General features: G+C 41.7%; 1 protein-coding gene and 1 long non-coding RNA gene across 4 annotated transcripts in view; one reads left to right on the top strand and one right to left on the bottom strand.

The window, feature by feature from the left end:
• Window positions 1-14,780, top strand: part of LOC111247624 (uncharacterized) — a 33,641-nt gene that overhangs the window by 2,449 nt on the left and 16,412 nt on the right. Inside the window, exon 1 of one of the 3 annotated variants that reach the window (XM_022798799.2) lies at window positions 9,127-9,259. The exons of 1 other annotated variant lie outside the window; for it this stretch is intronic. The gene's annotated coding sequence lies outside the window, so the exon portion shown is untranslated. Of the gene's footprint in view, window positions 1-9,126; window positions 9,260-9,295; window positions 9,420-14,780 lie in introns of those variants that run through there. One more of the 3 variants, XM_022798801.2, reaches the window with a different exon arrangement.
• Window positions 6,377-7,722, bottom strand: LOC147756360 (uncharacterized). Its single transcript, XR_015325116.1, has 2 exons — window positions 7,293-7,722; window positions 6,377-7,091 (listed from the first exon to the last, which is right to left on the bottom strand). It is a non-coding gene; the product is annotated as an uncharacterized LOC147756360 (long non-coding RNA).

The raw sequence follows: 14,780 nt of genomic DNA, 5'->3' as shown, positions 1-14,780 counted from the left end.
CCGTACTTTTACCCGTCCCGTCAGATTCTGAACACGGAGTGGCAGGAGAGAAAGGCAAGGGACTTAGGTTATAATTCTGCGCAACGTCAATTGATTGGACGAAGACAGTACTTGAACAACTCCGTCATCTATGCCCATCGAATTTCTAAAGTATTGCCCTAATTAAATATAGGGTGTTCTTTGGAACTCCGTATTCTGCTACCTTTATTAATGCCAACTTCAAATTCCGGAACGCAGCGAAAAAAAGCTTGTTTTGGTTTGTGACAGATGCGGTTTACCTCCTGTAGCCGTATGTTACGTATCGTAAGGGTGGACGGTAATAATATTTTGTTTTGCTTTGAAAAGGATTATATATATTTCAAATACGTTTGCTCGAAGAATATAGAAGTCTCAAGAAAAAAAAATAAATTGAGCTAAGCTGCGCTATCTGAAACGAATCGATTCTTTCGTATAGGCAAACATGAGTCTCTAAAACGATTGCTTTAAATAATGACACATTAATTTCTAGTTGACAATAAAACCAGCAGTAAAACTGTGACGAAAAGTACAGGTAGCAAAATTACGAAGGATATATATTACCTACGTTTTGCAAAATCTTTATTAGAGATGGTTTCAAAGGCCCATAAATCTTGCTTGCAGTCCATGAGCACGCACACATTTGGCTTTTGATATAACATTTGAACCAATCATATTTCTATCTATTGTGAAATATCTAAGTATTTTTGGGAAAATATCTCAATATAACTGATTCGCTTTATTGCAACGTATCTATATGTTACTTCCGCATTTCGAAATTATCCGCATCGATCATTTCTCAGGTATCTTTTTTAATAAACAATTCGGTGTTTTGAGTTCCCAGTGGCAGCGATGATGAGGCATAAAATGCGTAAAAATAAATAGTCATGTCCTGTCAATTAGTGAAACTAGCGATAAGATGCCATAAAAATGACCTCATGTACATTTGCTTCTAAGCAAGAAAACGGTGCGTTTTGCGTAAATGCAGTAAATCTTTGATTTCCTGTAAAATTTCCTGTAAAAATAAGCATCGTCGGTGGAAATGCCACATAGAAAATTTAGTTTTACAGGGCCCTGCGAGACCAATCTTCCGAACAGAGATATTCCTGACAGCTCGGGGCCACAATGTAATGCTGGTGCCAGATCTGGCGCGATTAAAACGACACCCCTTGAATAGCAAAGAATCAATCTCATTTGTTGATTCGGCTGAATCAATGACGTGTCTTGATCATCGGATGCGAAGCGTTAGAGATGCTATATGGAAGAATAAAGTCTGCAGCCCGTCGAAAGACCTTAACAATCGGAAAAACAATCGCCTAACCCATACAATTGCACGGCACGATCGACAGCGAATGATGACAACAGACAACAGCACTGGGATGAAGTGGCTTTGGCCGGCAAATCGGGACTAGCGAGGAGCTAACAAACCAGCCAAACGGTCAGTTAGCCAGCCGGCACGTTTGATCTTCTTCCAACACAGAGGCCTTACGTCTCCCTAAAAGAGACGATGTGCGAAAGGTTACGATTCGCGATGCAAGTCATGTGTGATAAGCTATATTGAGACAACATGTCGCTTCTGTCCATAAGTGAGCTGCAAGAGCCCGCTAAGAGAGCGTAGTCTATGAGGCGCCAGCCTATGGACAATGACCGAATGAATGGCTACAAGAGACGGCCTTGCATTCTAATAGCTTGCGAGAGTCTCTACATGATGTGCTACCATCGAGGTGTTAATGTATAAAAGAAACCTATAGGTACCCCACTGATTCCGACACTCAACAGAGGAAACTCTATCTAGCTGTGTCTGTGATATGAGGAAGCAAATGAGATGCGAGGCGACTCTGATGATAATGCCTCAAGAAAGGCTCGCTTTATACGCTGCTTGACCAAGAGAACCGAGCGTCAACAATGCGCTTCGCTAATTTCGAGTCTGCTGGAAACCGGACGCAACATTGTGCCATCAACTGATTCTCCCATTGAATAAGTATTAGATTCGATTTTGATCATGGGCAAAGCAAACGAGTAGCTACGTGGCGACGCGGGTGTTTTCTAAACCGTGTACTACACTATTGACACCTTTGTACCATAAAGTATAACGTACGTATTCGTCAACTGGCTGACGCCTAGCAAAACTAACGAATTTTGAATTCTTATTTAATAGTATCGTATATAAATAGGTTTGCAATAATAGTAATAGTATATGTTTTTTTTCTAGTAAAAGACTGCGCTTCTTGTGATTGCTTGCGTAGGAGACGATACGTCGTTATCAGACGATGATTCAATTATTCGTTCGTCTCTGTCGACGGAAGACCTGAGGGATGGTACATGTACGCGCATATACTGCAAACCAGGAAACAATCGTTTCCAACACATGCGAACGATACATTCATCTAGAACCACTGAAGTAAACATTTTTTTCGATTATTTCGATCAAACTTGATAACCGCTTGGTTAGCAAGTAGGGACTGAGGGCGCGTATTTAGTGAGGTGCTACGACAACTTTTTTTTTTTTTCGAGAAACTCTCAAACAGATCCCCACTGCGTTTCTTTGTCTCATAATAGTTCCGGTCAAAAAAAAAACGTGTTAGCCACTTTAAGCAGCGCCGTATAGATGGCTAAATGAAGAGAGTTACGAAATGAAGCGTGAAAACTTCGTTGCAGATCTTGCTTCAGCAGGCAACGTTATTACCCTCATCATCATTGTTGCGTTGCCGCACATCTCGCTTTGAGATCAGTTACATTTATGACTGATATGTCCCATTAGACTTCAAATGAAAGACTCTCGATTATTTTGCTTTTCTATGAAAGTAGATAGTGTCTGTGTCAGTTATCCCGTGCGCAGTCACCCTCCAGCTTTCAAAACGAACGAACACGATCATTACTGTGCCGAAGCTGAACGTTCACATCTGCTCATCACAACTAATCTTGGAATCATCTGACAACAACCAATAACATGTTCTTCTTCGTCTTGGACGGCAAATCTTTACGAGATAATAAAGCAGAAATATGGCCAAGCACAGATTTATTATACAATGACACAACAGGTACGAAGTCTTCAGTAGCATTTGTTGAAATCGAACACGTGTTTCTTAGAGTTAGGTTTCAATGCAGACGTAAAATTTCGATACCTAGAGGATAATTGTTAGTTGCTAAGCAGGGCGACGAGCGCGCGCGATAGCTTGGTGGGTAGCGTATTTGCCTACTAGTCGTAGGGACACGCTATGGTCTAGGTTCAAACCAGGGCATATCTAAAAGGTAGACGTATAAAACACGATGCAGCCATTTTATCAAATTCAGGTCGGGACAGCTAAGAAAGTTAATAGGAGTCGGCCTAGTAATCGTCCTTCGATATATATTCACCCTCCAAAATTTTTCAAATGAAGTGCCTAGTTGCCACTTCAGTTGAAGCAGTGCAACAACACCGAAAATTCAAATACGTATAGGTGTAGGTGTCATGCAGATTATATTCATTTTTTGAATCTTCCGGTCAGTCTTAGATTAACAGCATGATCATTCGCGACATCATAGTCGGACGAGTTTGTAATGTGTTTTACATGGCTGAAGTTACGATACATAGGCTTCCTATTGCAATAGGTGGCAAGATAACAACCGACCATAATGTGATACGTCCATTTTATGGTACGTTTGACTTGCTAATCTTCAAAGTGGCTTAGCTCCTAGGGTTTTTTTTCTATCTATCTCCTAGCTGAGTAACGGACAACAATTTAACTACGCGAATATCATGTCCTATTTTTAACCATACAGATATGTAGCAATAGTAACAATTTGCTTAAATAGTCAATGGTCAGCTTGCTATCACGCAACAAGCTTTCATTCGACTATTGTCATGTCTGTCCTTTTGGTTTAACATGTCGATGAACAAGCAAAGTCGACCAAAGAAAACGAAAAATAATTGCAGATCTGAAAAAACCAGACAGACCGAAGGTGCCTAGCATTTTCCATTCCGAGGTTAATGACTGAAGTTGAGTTTCTGCTTGTGGAGTTCGAAACAAGGAGTTCAAGAAACAGAGTGTGCATTGCAGGGTAAACCACGAAGTTATGGAAAACGGCCGAACACTCGGAAAAACCCTGACGACATTAGATGCACGTCGATGGCCGTTTGAGCCTGGCTGAAGAGAGGTGATTATTAGGCTATATTTAAATTGTAATGACCTCTTATTGTACGAGTCCTGATCGAAGTTAAATTTTGGCACGGAAAATGAGTTTTTGAACCTGGGCTTTTCAGGAAAGGGTTATTCAGTGTTGAGAAAAATGCGAGGCGCCATTTGCGTTCATCGCTTCATGGGCTTTCGTGTAGGAGGAAAGTCGATGAACTGTTATTAAAATGGCATGAACAGCAAATGAATTATGTGGGTAAAAGTTACGATTAACAATAAGAGGCTCCGTCGTAACGAAAAAGATAAAATTAAAGTTTTATTTGCCGAGTATGGTACTCAACAATCAGATGAAACTTCTGTTGCGAGTCATGTCAACACCTCACTAGCTGTCGAAGCCTGAGCCGGATCAAGTTCTTGCCCTACGCATTATTACATTGCGCTTAACCTGCGCAGAAAGAAATTGTATGCAAAGCCACTTCCTAATGAAAAGTTGCGCCAAACTAGGAAGTTTGTACGTTTTAGTTGTACAAGTTTCGACAATGTAGTGAGCAAACATAGTTGGCCAAAATCATAGTTCGCTTTGATAATCTGTGCTCGTTTCAAGTGGCAAGTTAGAGCCGGTCATCTCTTCGATGTCTTTTGATTCCAAAACATATTTCTCCGAATTCACTATAATTGGAAGTTTCTTTTATGTCATCGCTAATAGAGTGATCATGATTAATTGAAGTTCAACAATACCCTAGTGAAATGCGCGTCGTCTTTCAACTTAGTATTAGAAAAAATTACTCCGCCCACACTGCCTCGTTATTTTCTTCCACTGCTTTGGAGCCCGAAACTGTGCAGGAAATGACGGATGTCGCAACAGATGAGTCGTTCGCCTGAAGCACATAATGCGGTTGACCGCCATTCAGTGCGGTCGAAATCTTAGTTGAAGGTCACAACTATCTTTGTCAATCCGACACAATTCAGAATTCGATAAATACGTTCATTGACTATAATATACTACGTATTATTATTGATTTGACGATAGGATTACCGTATTCACTGTGATGAACATATTCACCATGATACAAAGGCGTTTTACTTATATTGTACCAATTTTGGTCTCGTAGGTGTGAAATAGAAACTAGCGTAGTCTTAATTGATGATTATGTTCGAAGAAGTTCGATGCAAGGTCCAAAGTTTGCACTACGTTTTTTTCAGCTTGACATTACTCATATGTATATACTTTCTGCCGTTGATTTTCGTCATATAGAAGCAACTATAATTAGCATTTTTTTTATATAATAATAATAATAATAAGCATTTAATAGGACTAAGTTAAAATACCGGAGTAGGTATTTGCCAATTTTTGTTCACTGCTGTATAGACTTTCAGACAAATGTCGTGGTATTGGTACTATGCTGCTAAACAAACGCCTATACCAGGTTGAAACAGCTGAACTGCGACAGCGATTTAATTATTATTTGGCTCGTGTAGCAGAAGCCGAAATGATACAGAGCTACCCGTTTTAGCCATATAATAATAAAGTAAAACAATCTTCTGCAAAGGGCTGCCTGAAACCTTCGCAGTCTAACTTAGCTACAAGTTATGACACACACTGTCGCCGCGTTACGCTTTTTACTTAGAGACCGTTCCCTTTTTTTACCGTTTTTATGTTCTATTACCCCCTACGGTTTCTACTACGATTTCTTTCTTCTACAAGTTGTATAGGTTTCGGTTTTGACTTTACCTAAGTAAGCGCATTTGCCTTATTTGATAACAATCCCTCTATGGCGACGATGTCTTCTGCGATATTGTCATAACGCTTAGTCGCTGCAGCACACAGCTCTGCAGTGTACATGTGCATGTGTATGCGCATGTACCTTTATAAGATTCGACAGAGAATTCCACAGACAGAGAGTGCAGTAATGACATCGTTACCTACCGCCGGTTTTGGCGAAAAAAATCAATCCATAGCCGATGGGTGAAGGAATCAGACTTTTCTGGATCATTTCGAATCCTTCAATATGTCCTCTTCCTCTCTGTGCTCGTTCTTTGGACGATCAGTTTTGTATCCTCTCACCAGCTTTATCATAATTTCAGTAGTGGGCAAAGAGTAAGAACAAGGATAACTTGCTGCATCTACTTAGATTTTTTGGTAAGTATACACAAGCCTTTAGCCACAAGTATACAAGCCTTGTTAAGGCCTCGTTATCCTCCACATATTCGGCAAAGAAACCTAGGAGAAAGAAGTTTATATCATATTGATCGATCAAACTGGGTTTATTTGGACCGTTTAGGCACTCTATATACATATTTCATTGATTAGGAACTTTGAAAAATCTGTTGGTGTGGATTACGGTCGATAGTACCTTTTTGTATCAGTTGGCGTGGCGATGTTTATACAGTTGTCTTAATTTGCTAAGAACATGTAAGTTCGAGCGTAAATATTTTATTGTATGTATTTAACACTTTTGTTATTGTTATTATATTTTTAAATAATAATGACGAATATTCCATGCATGGGGAATCATAAAATATCCCGACGACTGGATGCAGCATTTACCAAATTAACTAAAATCGATTGTCTAAACAGTATCGTCACAGTTTCTTCTCGCATCACAAGCATCAACGGTAGCAGCAGCATCAGCCGTGGTAGCACAATCAAGTCGTATACTGTCATTAAGGAAAGATTTTGCTCTATCTCAAAAATAATTCTAATTTTACTATCATCTATCTTCTTCTCTGGCGGCATTTGGACGCGCACATGGAGTCGCCTGTTCTGTAGCACGTGCATTGTATTGGTGGGTAACTATCGCGTTTGGGTTAGGCCGTCACTTCTGTCGCAGTCATGCAACGAACAACTCGCAATTCGAGGTTTAACATTCGAACGATTTTCCGTCAACCATGTGAGTTGTGCTTTCTGCGTTCTCGTGGCTGTGTAAAATGCATATACGCATGCTTGTTTAACAGGGTGCTCTGAAAAAGGGTTCAAGAGTGAGCCCGGTAAAACCCATAACACTTGTTACTTAAAAGACTGCACAGATGTGATTTACCAAACACATCTATCTGCCTTCACTAATTCAAATGCCTGATAGTAGAAAAAAGATACCTTTTTACGGATTCAATAAAAGTGGGATTTAAAGGTTCAGCTTTGTAGAATGGGCTATTTGTAATTACCTCAGGCTTAGTTAGTAGGTGTCGCTGTAATCGTGACTGTACAGTCTGTCGGTCTTGGTGAGGCCGGTATTATCAAGGCTGCATTAGATCTGGTCGCGTAATTCAACTGAGCGGTGTCGAGCATGCTAACTGAGGTTTCTGTTATCATCGCTGTTCCGACTGCACTCTTAGGGCTTGTGCTCGCGTCCCAGCAGCCTGTGGCAGACCCAGGCAGCTGTTCCTTTTGTAAACCTGTGAACACACTAATCAGTCCGTATGTGTATGCAGTATCCTAAGGGTTGCTCTTCTATACAGAAGTAGATGGAAGTTCGCTTGGGGGCTGAGTCACAGTACATGAGTAATTTAAACAAAGGTCTCATTTCCAACGGGGATGCAGCAGGCAACGGCGACTTCTTCGTCCTGTTGCAGACCGCTCGACCGCATGCAGGCTGTTGGTGCCGCGTGGCCATTGAGCGTCTGGGTTAGTTTCCGCGATCAGGTCGTGCTCAGTTTTGCCATTCACCGGCTATTGCTACCGTGGACGACGACGATGATGGTGGTGGCGGCGATGATTATGATGCTGCTGCTGCTGTTGGTGCGGTCGTTTTCTATCCCATCGGCATTATCCGGTTGGTTTGTTTGAGACCGCGTTCTGAACAGTGGCAGCTTTTTTGCTTCCTGCTTGATACGGCGCCAGTGCACGGTCAGTGTTCGGTGTTCACCGCTTTTGGCGGTTTCAAGCGACCACCGCTGTTGTAGCAACCAGTCGCGGTAGCAGCAGGCGATACTCGGCGTGTCTGCGGCACGCAATGCCTATTCACAGGCCAATACAGATATCGGCAGCGCAGGGCCAGCCACATCGTTTCACTGCAGAACTATATGCTTCTGTTGATGATGGTGCGCCTGCCAGGGACAGGGCTTCCCGCTATCTAACAGACAAGCAGGCAAACGGGCAGGCACTCAGGCTCTGCTGGCCCTTGTGACGATGTGACCGGTGGCCGAGAGGTTCGGTTCTTGGTGTTCAGCCGTAGTCGTCGCCATCGGCGACGACTATGCAGCTCTCGAGGCGACAGGGTTGTGGCTGTCCGTCGTGTCCCAGAGCGGGCGCATTGCCTGGCCGTGTCCCCTGTATCGGGCTGTATACCCGCCACTGGTGTTGCTTGTCCACCGGCCACTCCGAGTGCCTTGCGTACCGCAGGCTTTCAAGGGGTGCCGTGCCGCGCCGCACTGCACCGCCCAGCGGAAGCCCGCACCTCGCCCACGTAAACTAGTGCAGCAGCAACAACAGCAACAGCTGGTGATTGCGTCTGCACGTGTGGGTGGAATTTGGCCATCGAGGTGCGAAGTCAATCTGTTTTTCGTTAGACGTCGTGGCCTACACAAGTTGCACGTGCGAGCGTCGGTAGGGTGCCGGCGTTGGCGGCGATGATGATGATGGTGATGGTGGCGTCGTCTGGATGCTGCAGTCGCGTGCGCACTGAAGGCTGAACACCCTGCACCGCTCCGAGGTCCGCGGCGCGGGCACTCCGAGCCAAAGGAGGAGCAGCCCCCCCAACGACGACGGCGGTAACAGTAGCAACAGCAACATCACAACCAGCAACGCTAGCAACAATCAACGACAGAAAAATCGCAACGGGACGACGATCGAAGATCATAGTAACAACCACTCCTCAGGCAGCGACGAGTGCTCGACGCATACGAAATTCCAATCGCCAATCGTGCAATCTCCTATTCGACCTATCACAACTGTGCGTACGAGTGTATCGGAGTCACCCAATATTGTCAAGGAAGATTTAACGAATAGTGGTGAAGTGTACGGTAGTGCAGTCACCGTAATTTCGGTTTATTCCAACGAAGCGACGACCTCGTCCCACGGACAGTCCGGCGATCCTAATCGTTGCACGTCCGGCATTCAGTACTACGTTCAAGACGACACCTCAGTCGAAAGTGACTGGGATTTCGACGACAGAGCGGAACAATCATTCGAGGTAGGAAGACCTCTCCCAACTCAAAACTTAGCAACAAACACAGGCTAACGAATTGGGCGGAGGAAGGGGGTACTATAGGGGAGCAACATTAATTCAGTTTCTGCGTGCTGCATTTATAACTAAAAGGAAGCTAAAGAATAACAATCTGAACTCCAAAAAGGTGAGCATATTGTTTCATTTAAGGTTACGTATACTTTTCAAAAAGTACGGTGCGCAATCGTTGTGGTTTTGCGTCGGAGGCTAAACGATCCGAACCCGCTGTCTGGCATTTACATTCTAATTTCACGACATAAACGCCTGGTGTGACTATTTTAAGATGTCTGTACCCAGCAAAGACAAAAAGATCTAGTTTGTACTATGTCCTTGGTGGTACCAACATCGATTATTGCCGAATTATGCCGTCCCGGGCCTTTATTTTTGGAAACGGTGCTTAAACAGGCCAACACTGTAAATTTTCAAGCTTTCATCAATAATGCATCTACCTAAATATCCGGCCGAACCGGGTTAACATGTTCATGATAACGTATTACAATTTTGCTTTATATATAGAGAGATATGCCTTGTTACGTCACCATCTATTTATGTTCATTAAATAGTTAAAATGCATTAGAACATACGATCCTTTCTCAAGATTCTTAGCAAGCTCAACTAATTACAAATGTAAAATATATACCAATGTAGCTATAGAGGCAAATAAATCGCTCTTAAATGATTATGAGGCCAGGTGTCTGTAGTTCGATGCCGTGACTAACAGAGTATAATCACCATGACCGTGTCACGTCCTTCGCTAACGTGCCTCAGCAATTTTCTTACGAATATGCGAAACAGAAAAGAATCGATCACAGCGCACGTTATAGAAAAAGGAGACTAATTCCCTGCCGCGTTTATCGTGTGACATTGAAGTCGCTGTTTCGTGGCTTTCGATATACGTGGCTACCAATATATATATATATATATATATATGACAATAGAAGTATCGTCAGAATCGTAGTAACACGATTGACGGTGGAAGATTAAATGTGGCCAAGCGGTCGACGGCTAGATAGGTTGTGGGACCGGACAAATGACACGGGCGTTTCTAGCAGCACAGCTGCGGCTGGTCAATAAGAACTGACAAGACCTTGATCACTTTTTTGCCTTAGCCTTTGGCCGAGTTTTCAGCCGTCCTGAGATTTAACAGTGCTCTGTGACAAGAAATCAGGAATGGGTCACCGTGATTACGATTTCAAAGCGGATGTAAATCTAATGTAACGCCTTTCATTTTTATAGTCACAGATGTAATCCGACCGATTAATCAGCGTGCAATACGCCCCATAAATTGGAAAAGTTCGTTACCAACGAATAGGTAGCCTTGTTGATTGGCCCTGATTTGGTCACTCAACCATTTAATGGTTCTAATATTAGACTCGAACATTCTTATGGCGCTATTATTCGTTGTGCCTTTACATAGTTATGTTCTTGGATCAGATGAACCAACCTACCCATTGGGAACCTGTGAGGTAAATAGACACTTGGAAATAAGCTTAATTACTCGCAGATCTGTATCAAACTGTGCTCAATACAGTACGGCTCATACTTAAAAAGTCTGTCGTGCCTGTGGGCGGTAGTCATCGGACAAAGCTTGGCTGCTAATCCATTTGATTATTGGCAGTTAATGATGTCAACGGTAGGTCAGTCTTTTCATAGATTTGGTTGGGATCGTATCGAGAACCGTAGTAATTCGAGGGCATTTCTATTCAAGTTGAGCTGCACGGACCGCAGCTAGACTGTCGATGGTAAACGAACAGTTACTTCATTCTGAGTTTTCCCGTAAGGCGAATCTACTTGTTTTTCCTCTGCGAGAAGACCCACGTCCTGTATTGAAGCCTTGATGCCCAAAAATAGATGCAATTACGTTGAATAAACGTACGAGATAGCTTGGTGATCACATGCGATAAACCATCTAAATGCCTGTTTTCATTTAGAGGCGGCTATATTAACACGGAACTTGTTTTGTATCCCTACTATAACTATTATTATTTTTACCAGGGACGAACAATTGTTGCCTCTCGGCATGTAGGGTAACGAATAGCACACGTGGCCTTCATTTATCTTTACCTGTAAATACGTAGAGCTAGCACTTTTTTTTTTGGTACATATAAGGCTGTGTATGGTGCTGTACATTCAGCTCATTTTGTGAATTTTCAGTTTACAAGTTGATAACTGGGAACCCCTTTGGGCGTATTATCCATACGACGTACGCACAGACGCTCTATTTTCCCTAATCTAAAGTGAATGTTTTTTGAATGTGAAACGAGGGTAGACTCGATCGGTCTGATTTTGATCTTTATTTCTGAACGGGTTGCGCCCTAATGTGCTATAGCACCGTCTTCGTCGCAGTTTTATTACTGTATTTATTATATCACCATTATTATTATTATTATCTCCTTATGCAATGGCTCTTCTTTCCTCAGCAAACCGAACGCGTTCCTTCAGTAGCCCCGTTATTTTGCTTTAATTGTTTAGAGTTTAATATTTTGCTCTCATGTTCAAGCCATCTCATGTCACCGTGTCGACTATTTCGCGCTTCCAGCACAATTTCTGCGGTTGACCCGTGATTTTTTTCAAAGTGAATCAAAGCAATCATAACCTCCAGACTATATCATGTTAATGTAACACAATAATGTTAGACCGCGTGACAAACTAGGGAAAGTCGTAGTGGGTTTTTTTCTGTGTGTCTAGAATGTTTTTTCTGAGATAATCAATTATTTTCTAGAGAAAATACCAGGCTCGATAACGCAGCAGAAAGCTTGAAGAACAGAGCAGTTTACCTCCGAATGATACACAAATACCTAATGTTGTTGATATCTTTGCTCGAAAAAACAACGTTTACACGCGGATCTATGAGAAAGTTGAAGTTTATTATTTACAAATGTGTTGTTTTCATGTTAGTGTTATCTCATCAAAGCAGGCCTATTATGGACAAAAGTCCTTTAAGACTGTATCCTTACGATCGCTTTTAAACGGTTATTAGATTTATTCGAGTCTTTATTTCTTTAATAGGTTGTATATTGTGTTTGTTTTTGTCGATACTCCGAGTTGTTGATTGGCTCGTTGGAAACAGCGATTTTCTGGAGTCACGGAAATCTCTGTTGTAGGTGTTGTTGTTCTATAAGATGCGTATTCCAATATATGGGCTATATGGACAAAAACGGAACAAATATTTGTTGGTTTTATCTTTATTATATGAAAAAGCGTTATTTTGTATTTCTGCCTATTGCCGTGTACATTTAATCGGTTTATTCTACCCCTTGCGAGATCATAATTTGTTTTTTGTAACTGCTACAATTGTTACTGTTTTGGACGAAACAATTTAAAATCCTGTACAACATAAATTTCTTAAAAGCTTAATTGTGTAATTTATGGCAATTTGGAAAACGAGGGGCAAAGCAAAACATGATCATGTTACGTATCTATCCTCTTTGCTATATTCTGTCGATATGATGTTTATATAATACGCAGTTTGTAAATGAACAAACATTTGCGACAAATAGCTCTACCTTGTAATTAAGAGTGGTCCAATATTACAAGCTGTGTCGTTCTGCCCCATAAAGGCTGCCCAACAATATAAGCACAATTCCTTTGTACTCTTTGAATGACTTTTCGTTTACTTCAAAATGGTTCATACATCATACTTGCAGAACGATATCGAAACGCTTTCTTGACACCTTAGCCGACCGTTTCATCGGTAAACAGGATTTATAACGTAGTGCTCTACAAGAGGTGGTTCCATCATCACTCTCTACACAAATAAAAAAAACCTAAAGCTCTAAAACGTTTTGCAGCGCTCTAATAAAACTCTGTTATAATCGATTTGAGAGAGAATTCTTCTAATGTTGATGCCGTTCTATAGCGTCTTAGTGTAACAACAGTAATGCAAAAAATCTTTTGTTAGTCAGTCAAATACACCAAGCTACAAATTATATGACGGTAAGATCAGATTCTTTTAAAAACAAGAAAGTAATATACTTGTTTTGCTATATTTATGCAGCTGATGTTAACCTTCAGCTAACCGAGTCTCACATAGAACCTATTGTAATAAAGCATCTGAGAAATACCTGAGTCGAGCGAGGTTTGAAGCTGTTAAAAAAAATTTTGAAAATAGAGGCAATCACTTGAGCGAAGGTACGTTTCTCTGACTGGTGTCGCGTTACCCAGGTTTGCTTATAATTTCTGTGTCTATGCATGGCGCTAACGACCAATTGTAAGCTCCGGTCAAATAAAGTATTTACGAGGCGTTAGGGGCAACAAGCAAGTGTGCTTAATTGAAAGAAATAGTATGCCCATATATATCTATAGGGTGCCTTAGCAACATCGGAAAATTGAATTTGGCGCCATTTCTGCTGTTGTGCTCCAACAAGTAAGCCACTACGACAGTTCACTGGTGATTGGTCTGCCAGTATAAAACCAGATCGCTCTTTAGCACTGTAACACGTTTTTATTCTCGCACTTCTGCAAATTTTGTCTAATTTTTCATAGACGAAATGCCCCAAATGCATTAACTGTAGTTCTCTTTTTCCGTGGCGAATGGTATTGGTCAGCCCGAAGCCGTTCATCATTGATTTCTTGCAACGTCTTTAAAGAGAAATTACCTAGTGATATCTCCAGCCTAAAATCCGCGATGAATCATCGACACGTGTCCGTCCAGACCGTTCCATTGAAGACATCAAGACTGTTCGCCAGACTGTCGCCGTAATCATTCGTTCGGTATCATGCTCAAACATACATTTACAGAAAAGTTCAAAAAACGAATCTTCACGGAATGTATTTACGTTTGTAAGGCTATGATCACGGAAAATAATCCATAACAAGCACATGACGCACAACAAAGCGGCATGGTAATTGGGTAATAGAAATGGAAATCAGTGAATCTCCAGCAAAGTCTTTTTCCCGGATCCTTACTGATAACTTCGTAAACGATCAACATTGTCGTATTTGGACTAATAAAAATCTGTATGCACTTTATGAGAGAAGGATTCATCTTGCCACTATTTGGTGCAGATTTTTGGCCTAAGGCGTTATTGGATTATTTTTCTTTAAAGACACTGCGGAAGATGCAACAACGGCCACCAGTGAGCACTATCGGCACCTGATAGCCTAGCTTTTATTGTATAGACATCTAGAACGAATGGTCACCCAGATCATATGAGTCAATGACATTATTGCACGAGACGTTCGCCTGTCATGTAATCTCCCGTTCGGGCTCCAAAAATTTTCTCCCAGGTTCTGTTATTTAACATATTTGGACTCTTTTCTATAGGCTTTTTGAAATAGAAATTCGTGTCAACAGACCCACGAACACCCAAAGCTTGAAGGAGGAAGTATAGAAGCACTGGTCTCTACCCACAACGATGCCAAACGACAACTGAAGATGTTATCAGAACAACGTCATGTATCACCAAGGATGTTTTCCACCGCCGTTCTACAGACAAATAATTATCACATATCTAATTTACAACGAATCAAAATTCTGTTCCTAAAA

The sequence above is a fragment of the Varroa destructor genome, unplaced genomic scaffold (assembly GCF_002443255.2).
Source record: "Varroa destructor unplaced genomic scaffold, Vdes_3.0 BEIS01000003.1, whole genome shotgun sequence".
Lineage (NCBI taxonomy): Eukaryota > Metazoa > Arthropoda > Arachnida > Mesostigmata > Varroidae > Varroa > Varroa destructor.
The sequence above is the reverse complement of the archived record's forward strand: the minus strand, read 5'-3'. Positions and strand labels throughout refer to the sequence as shown.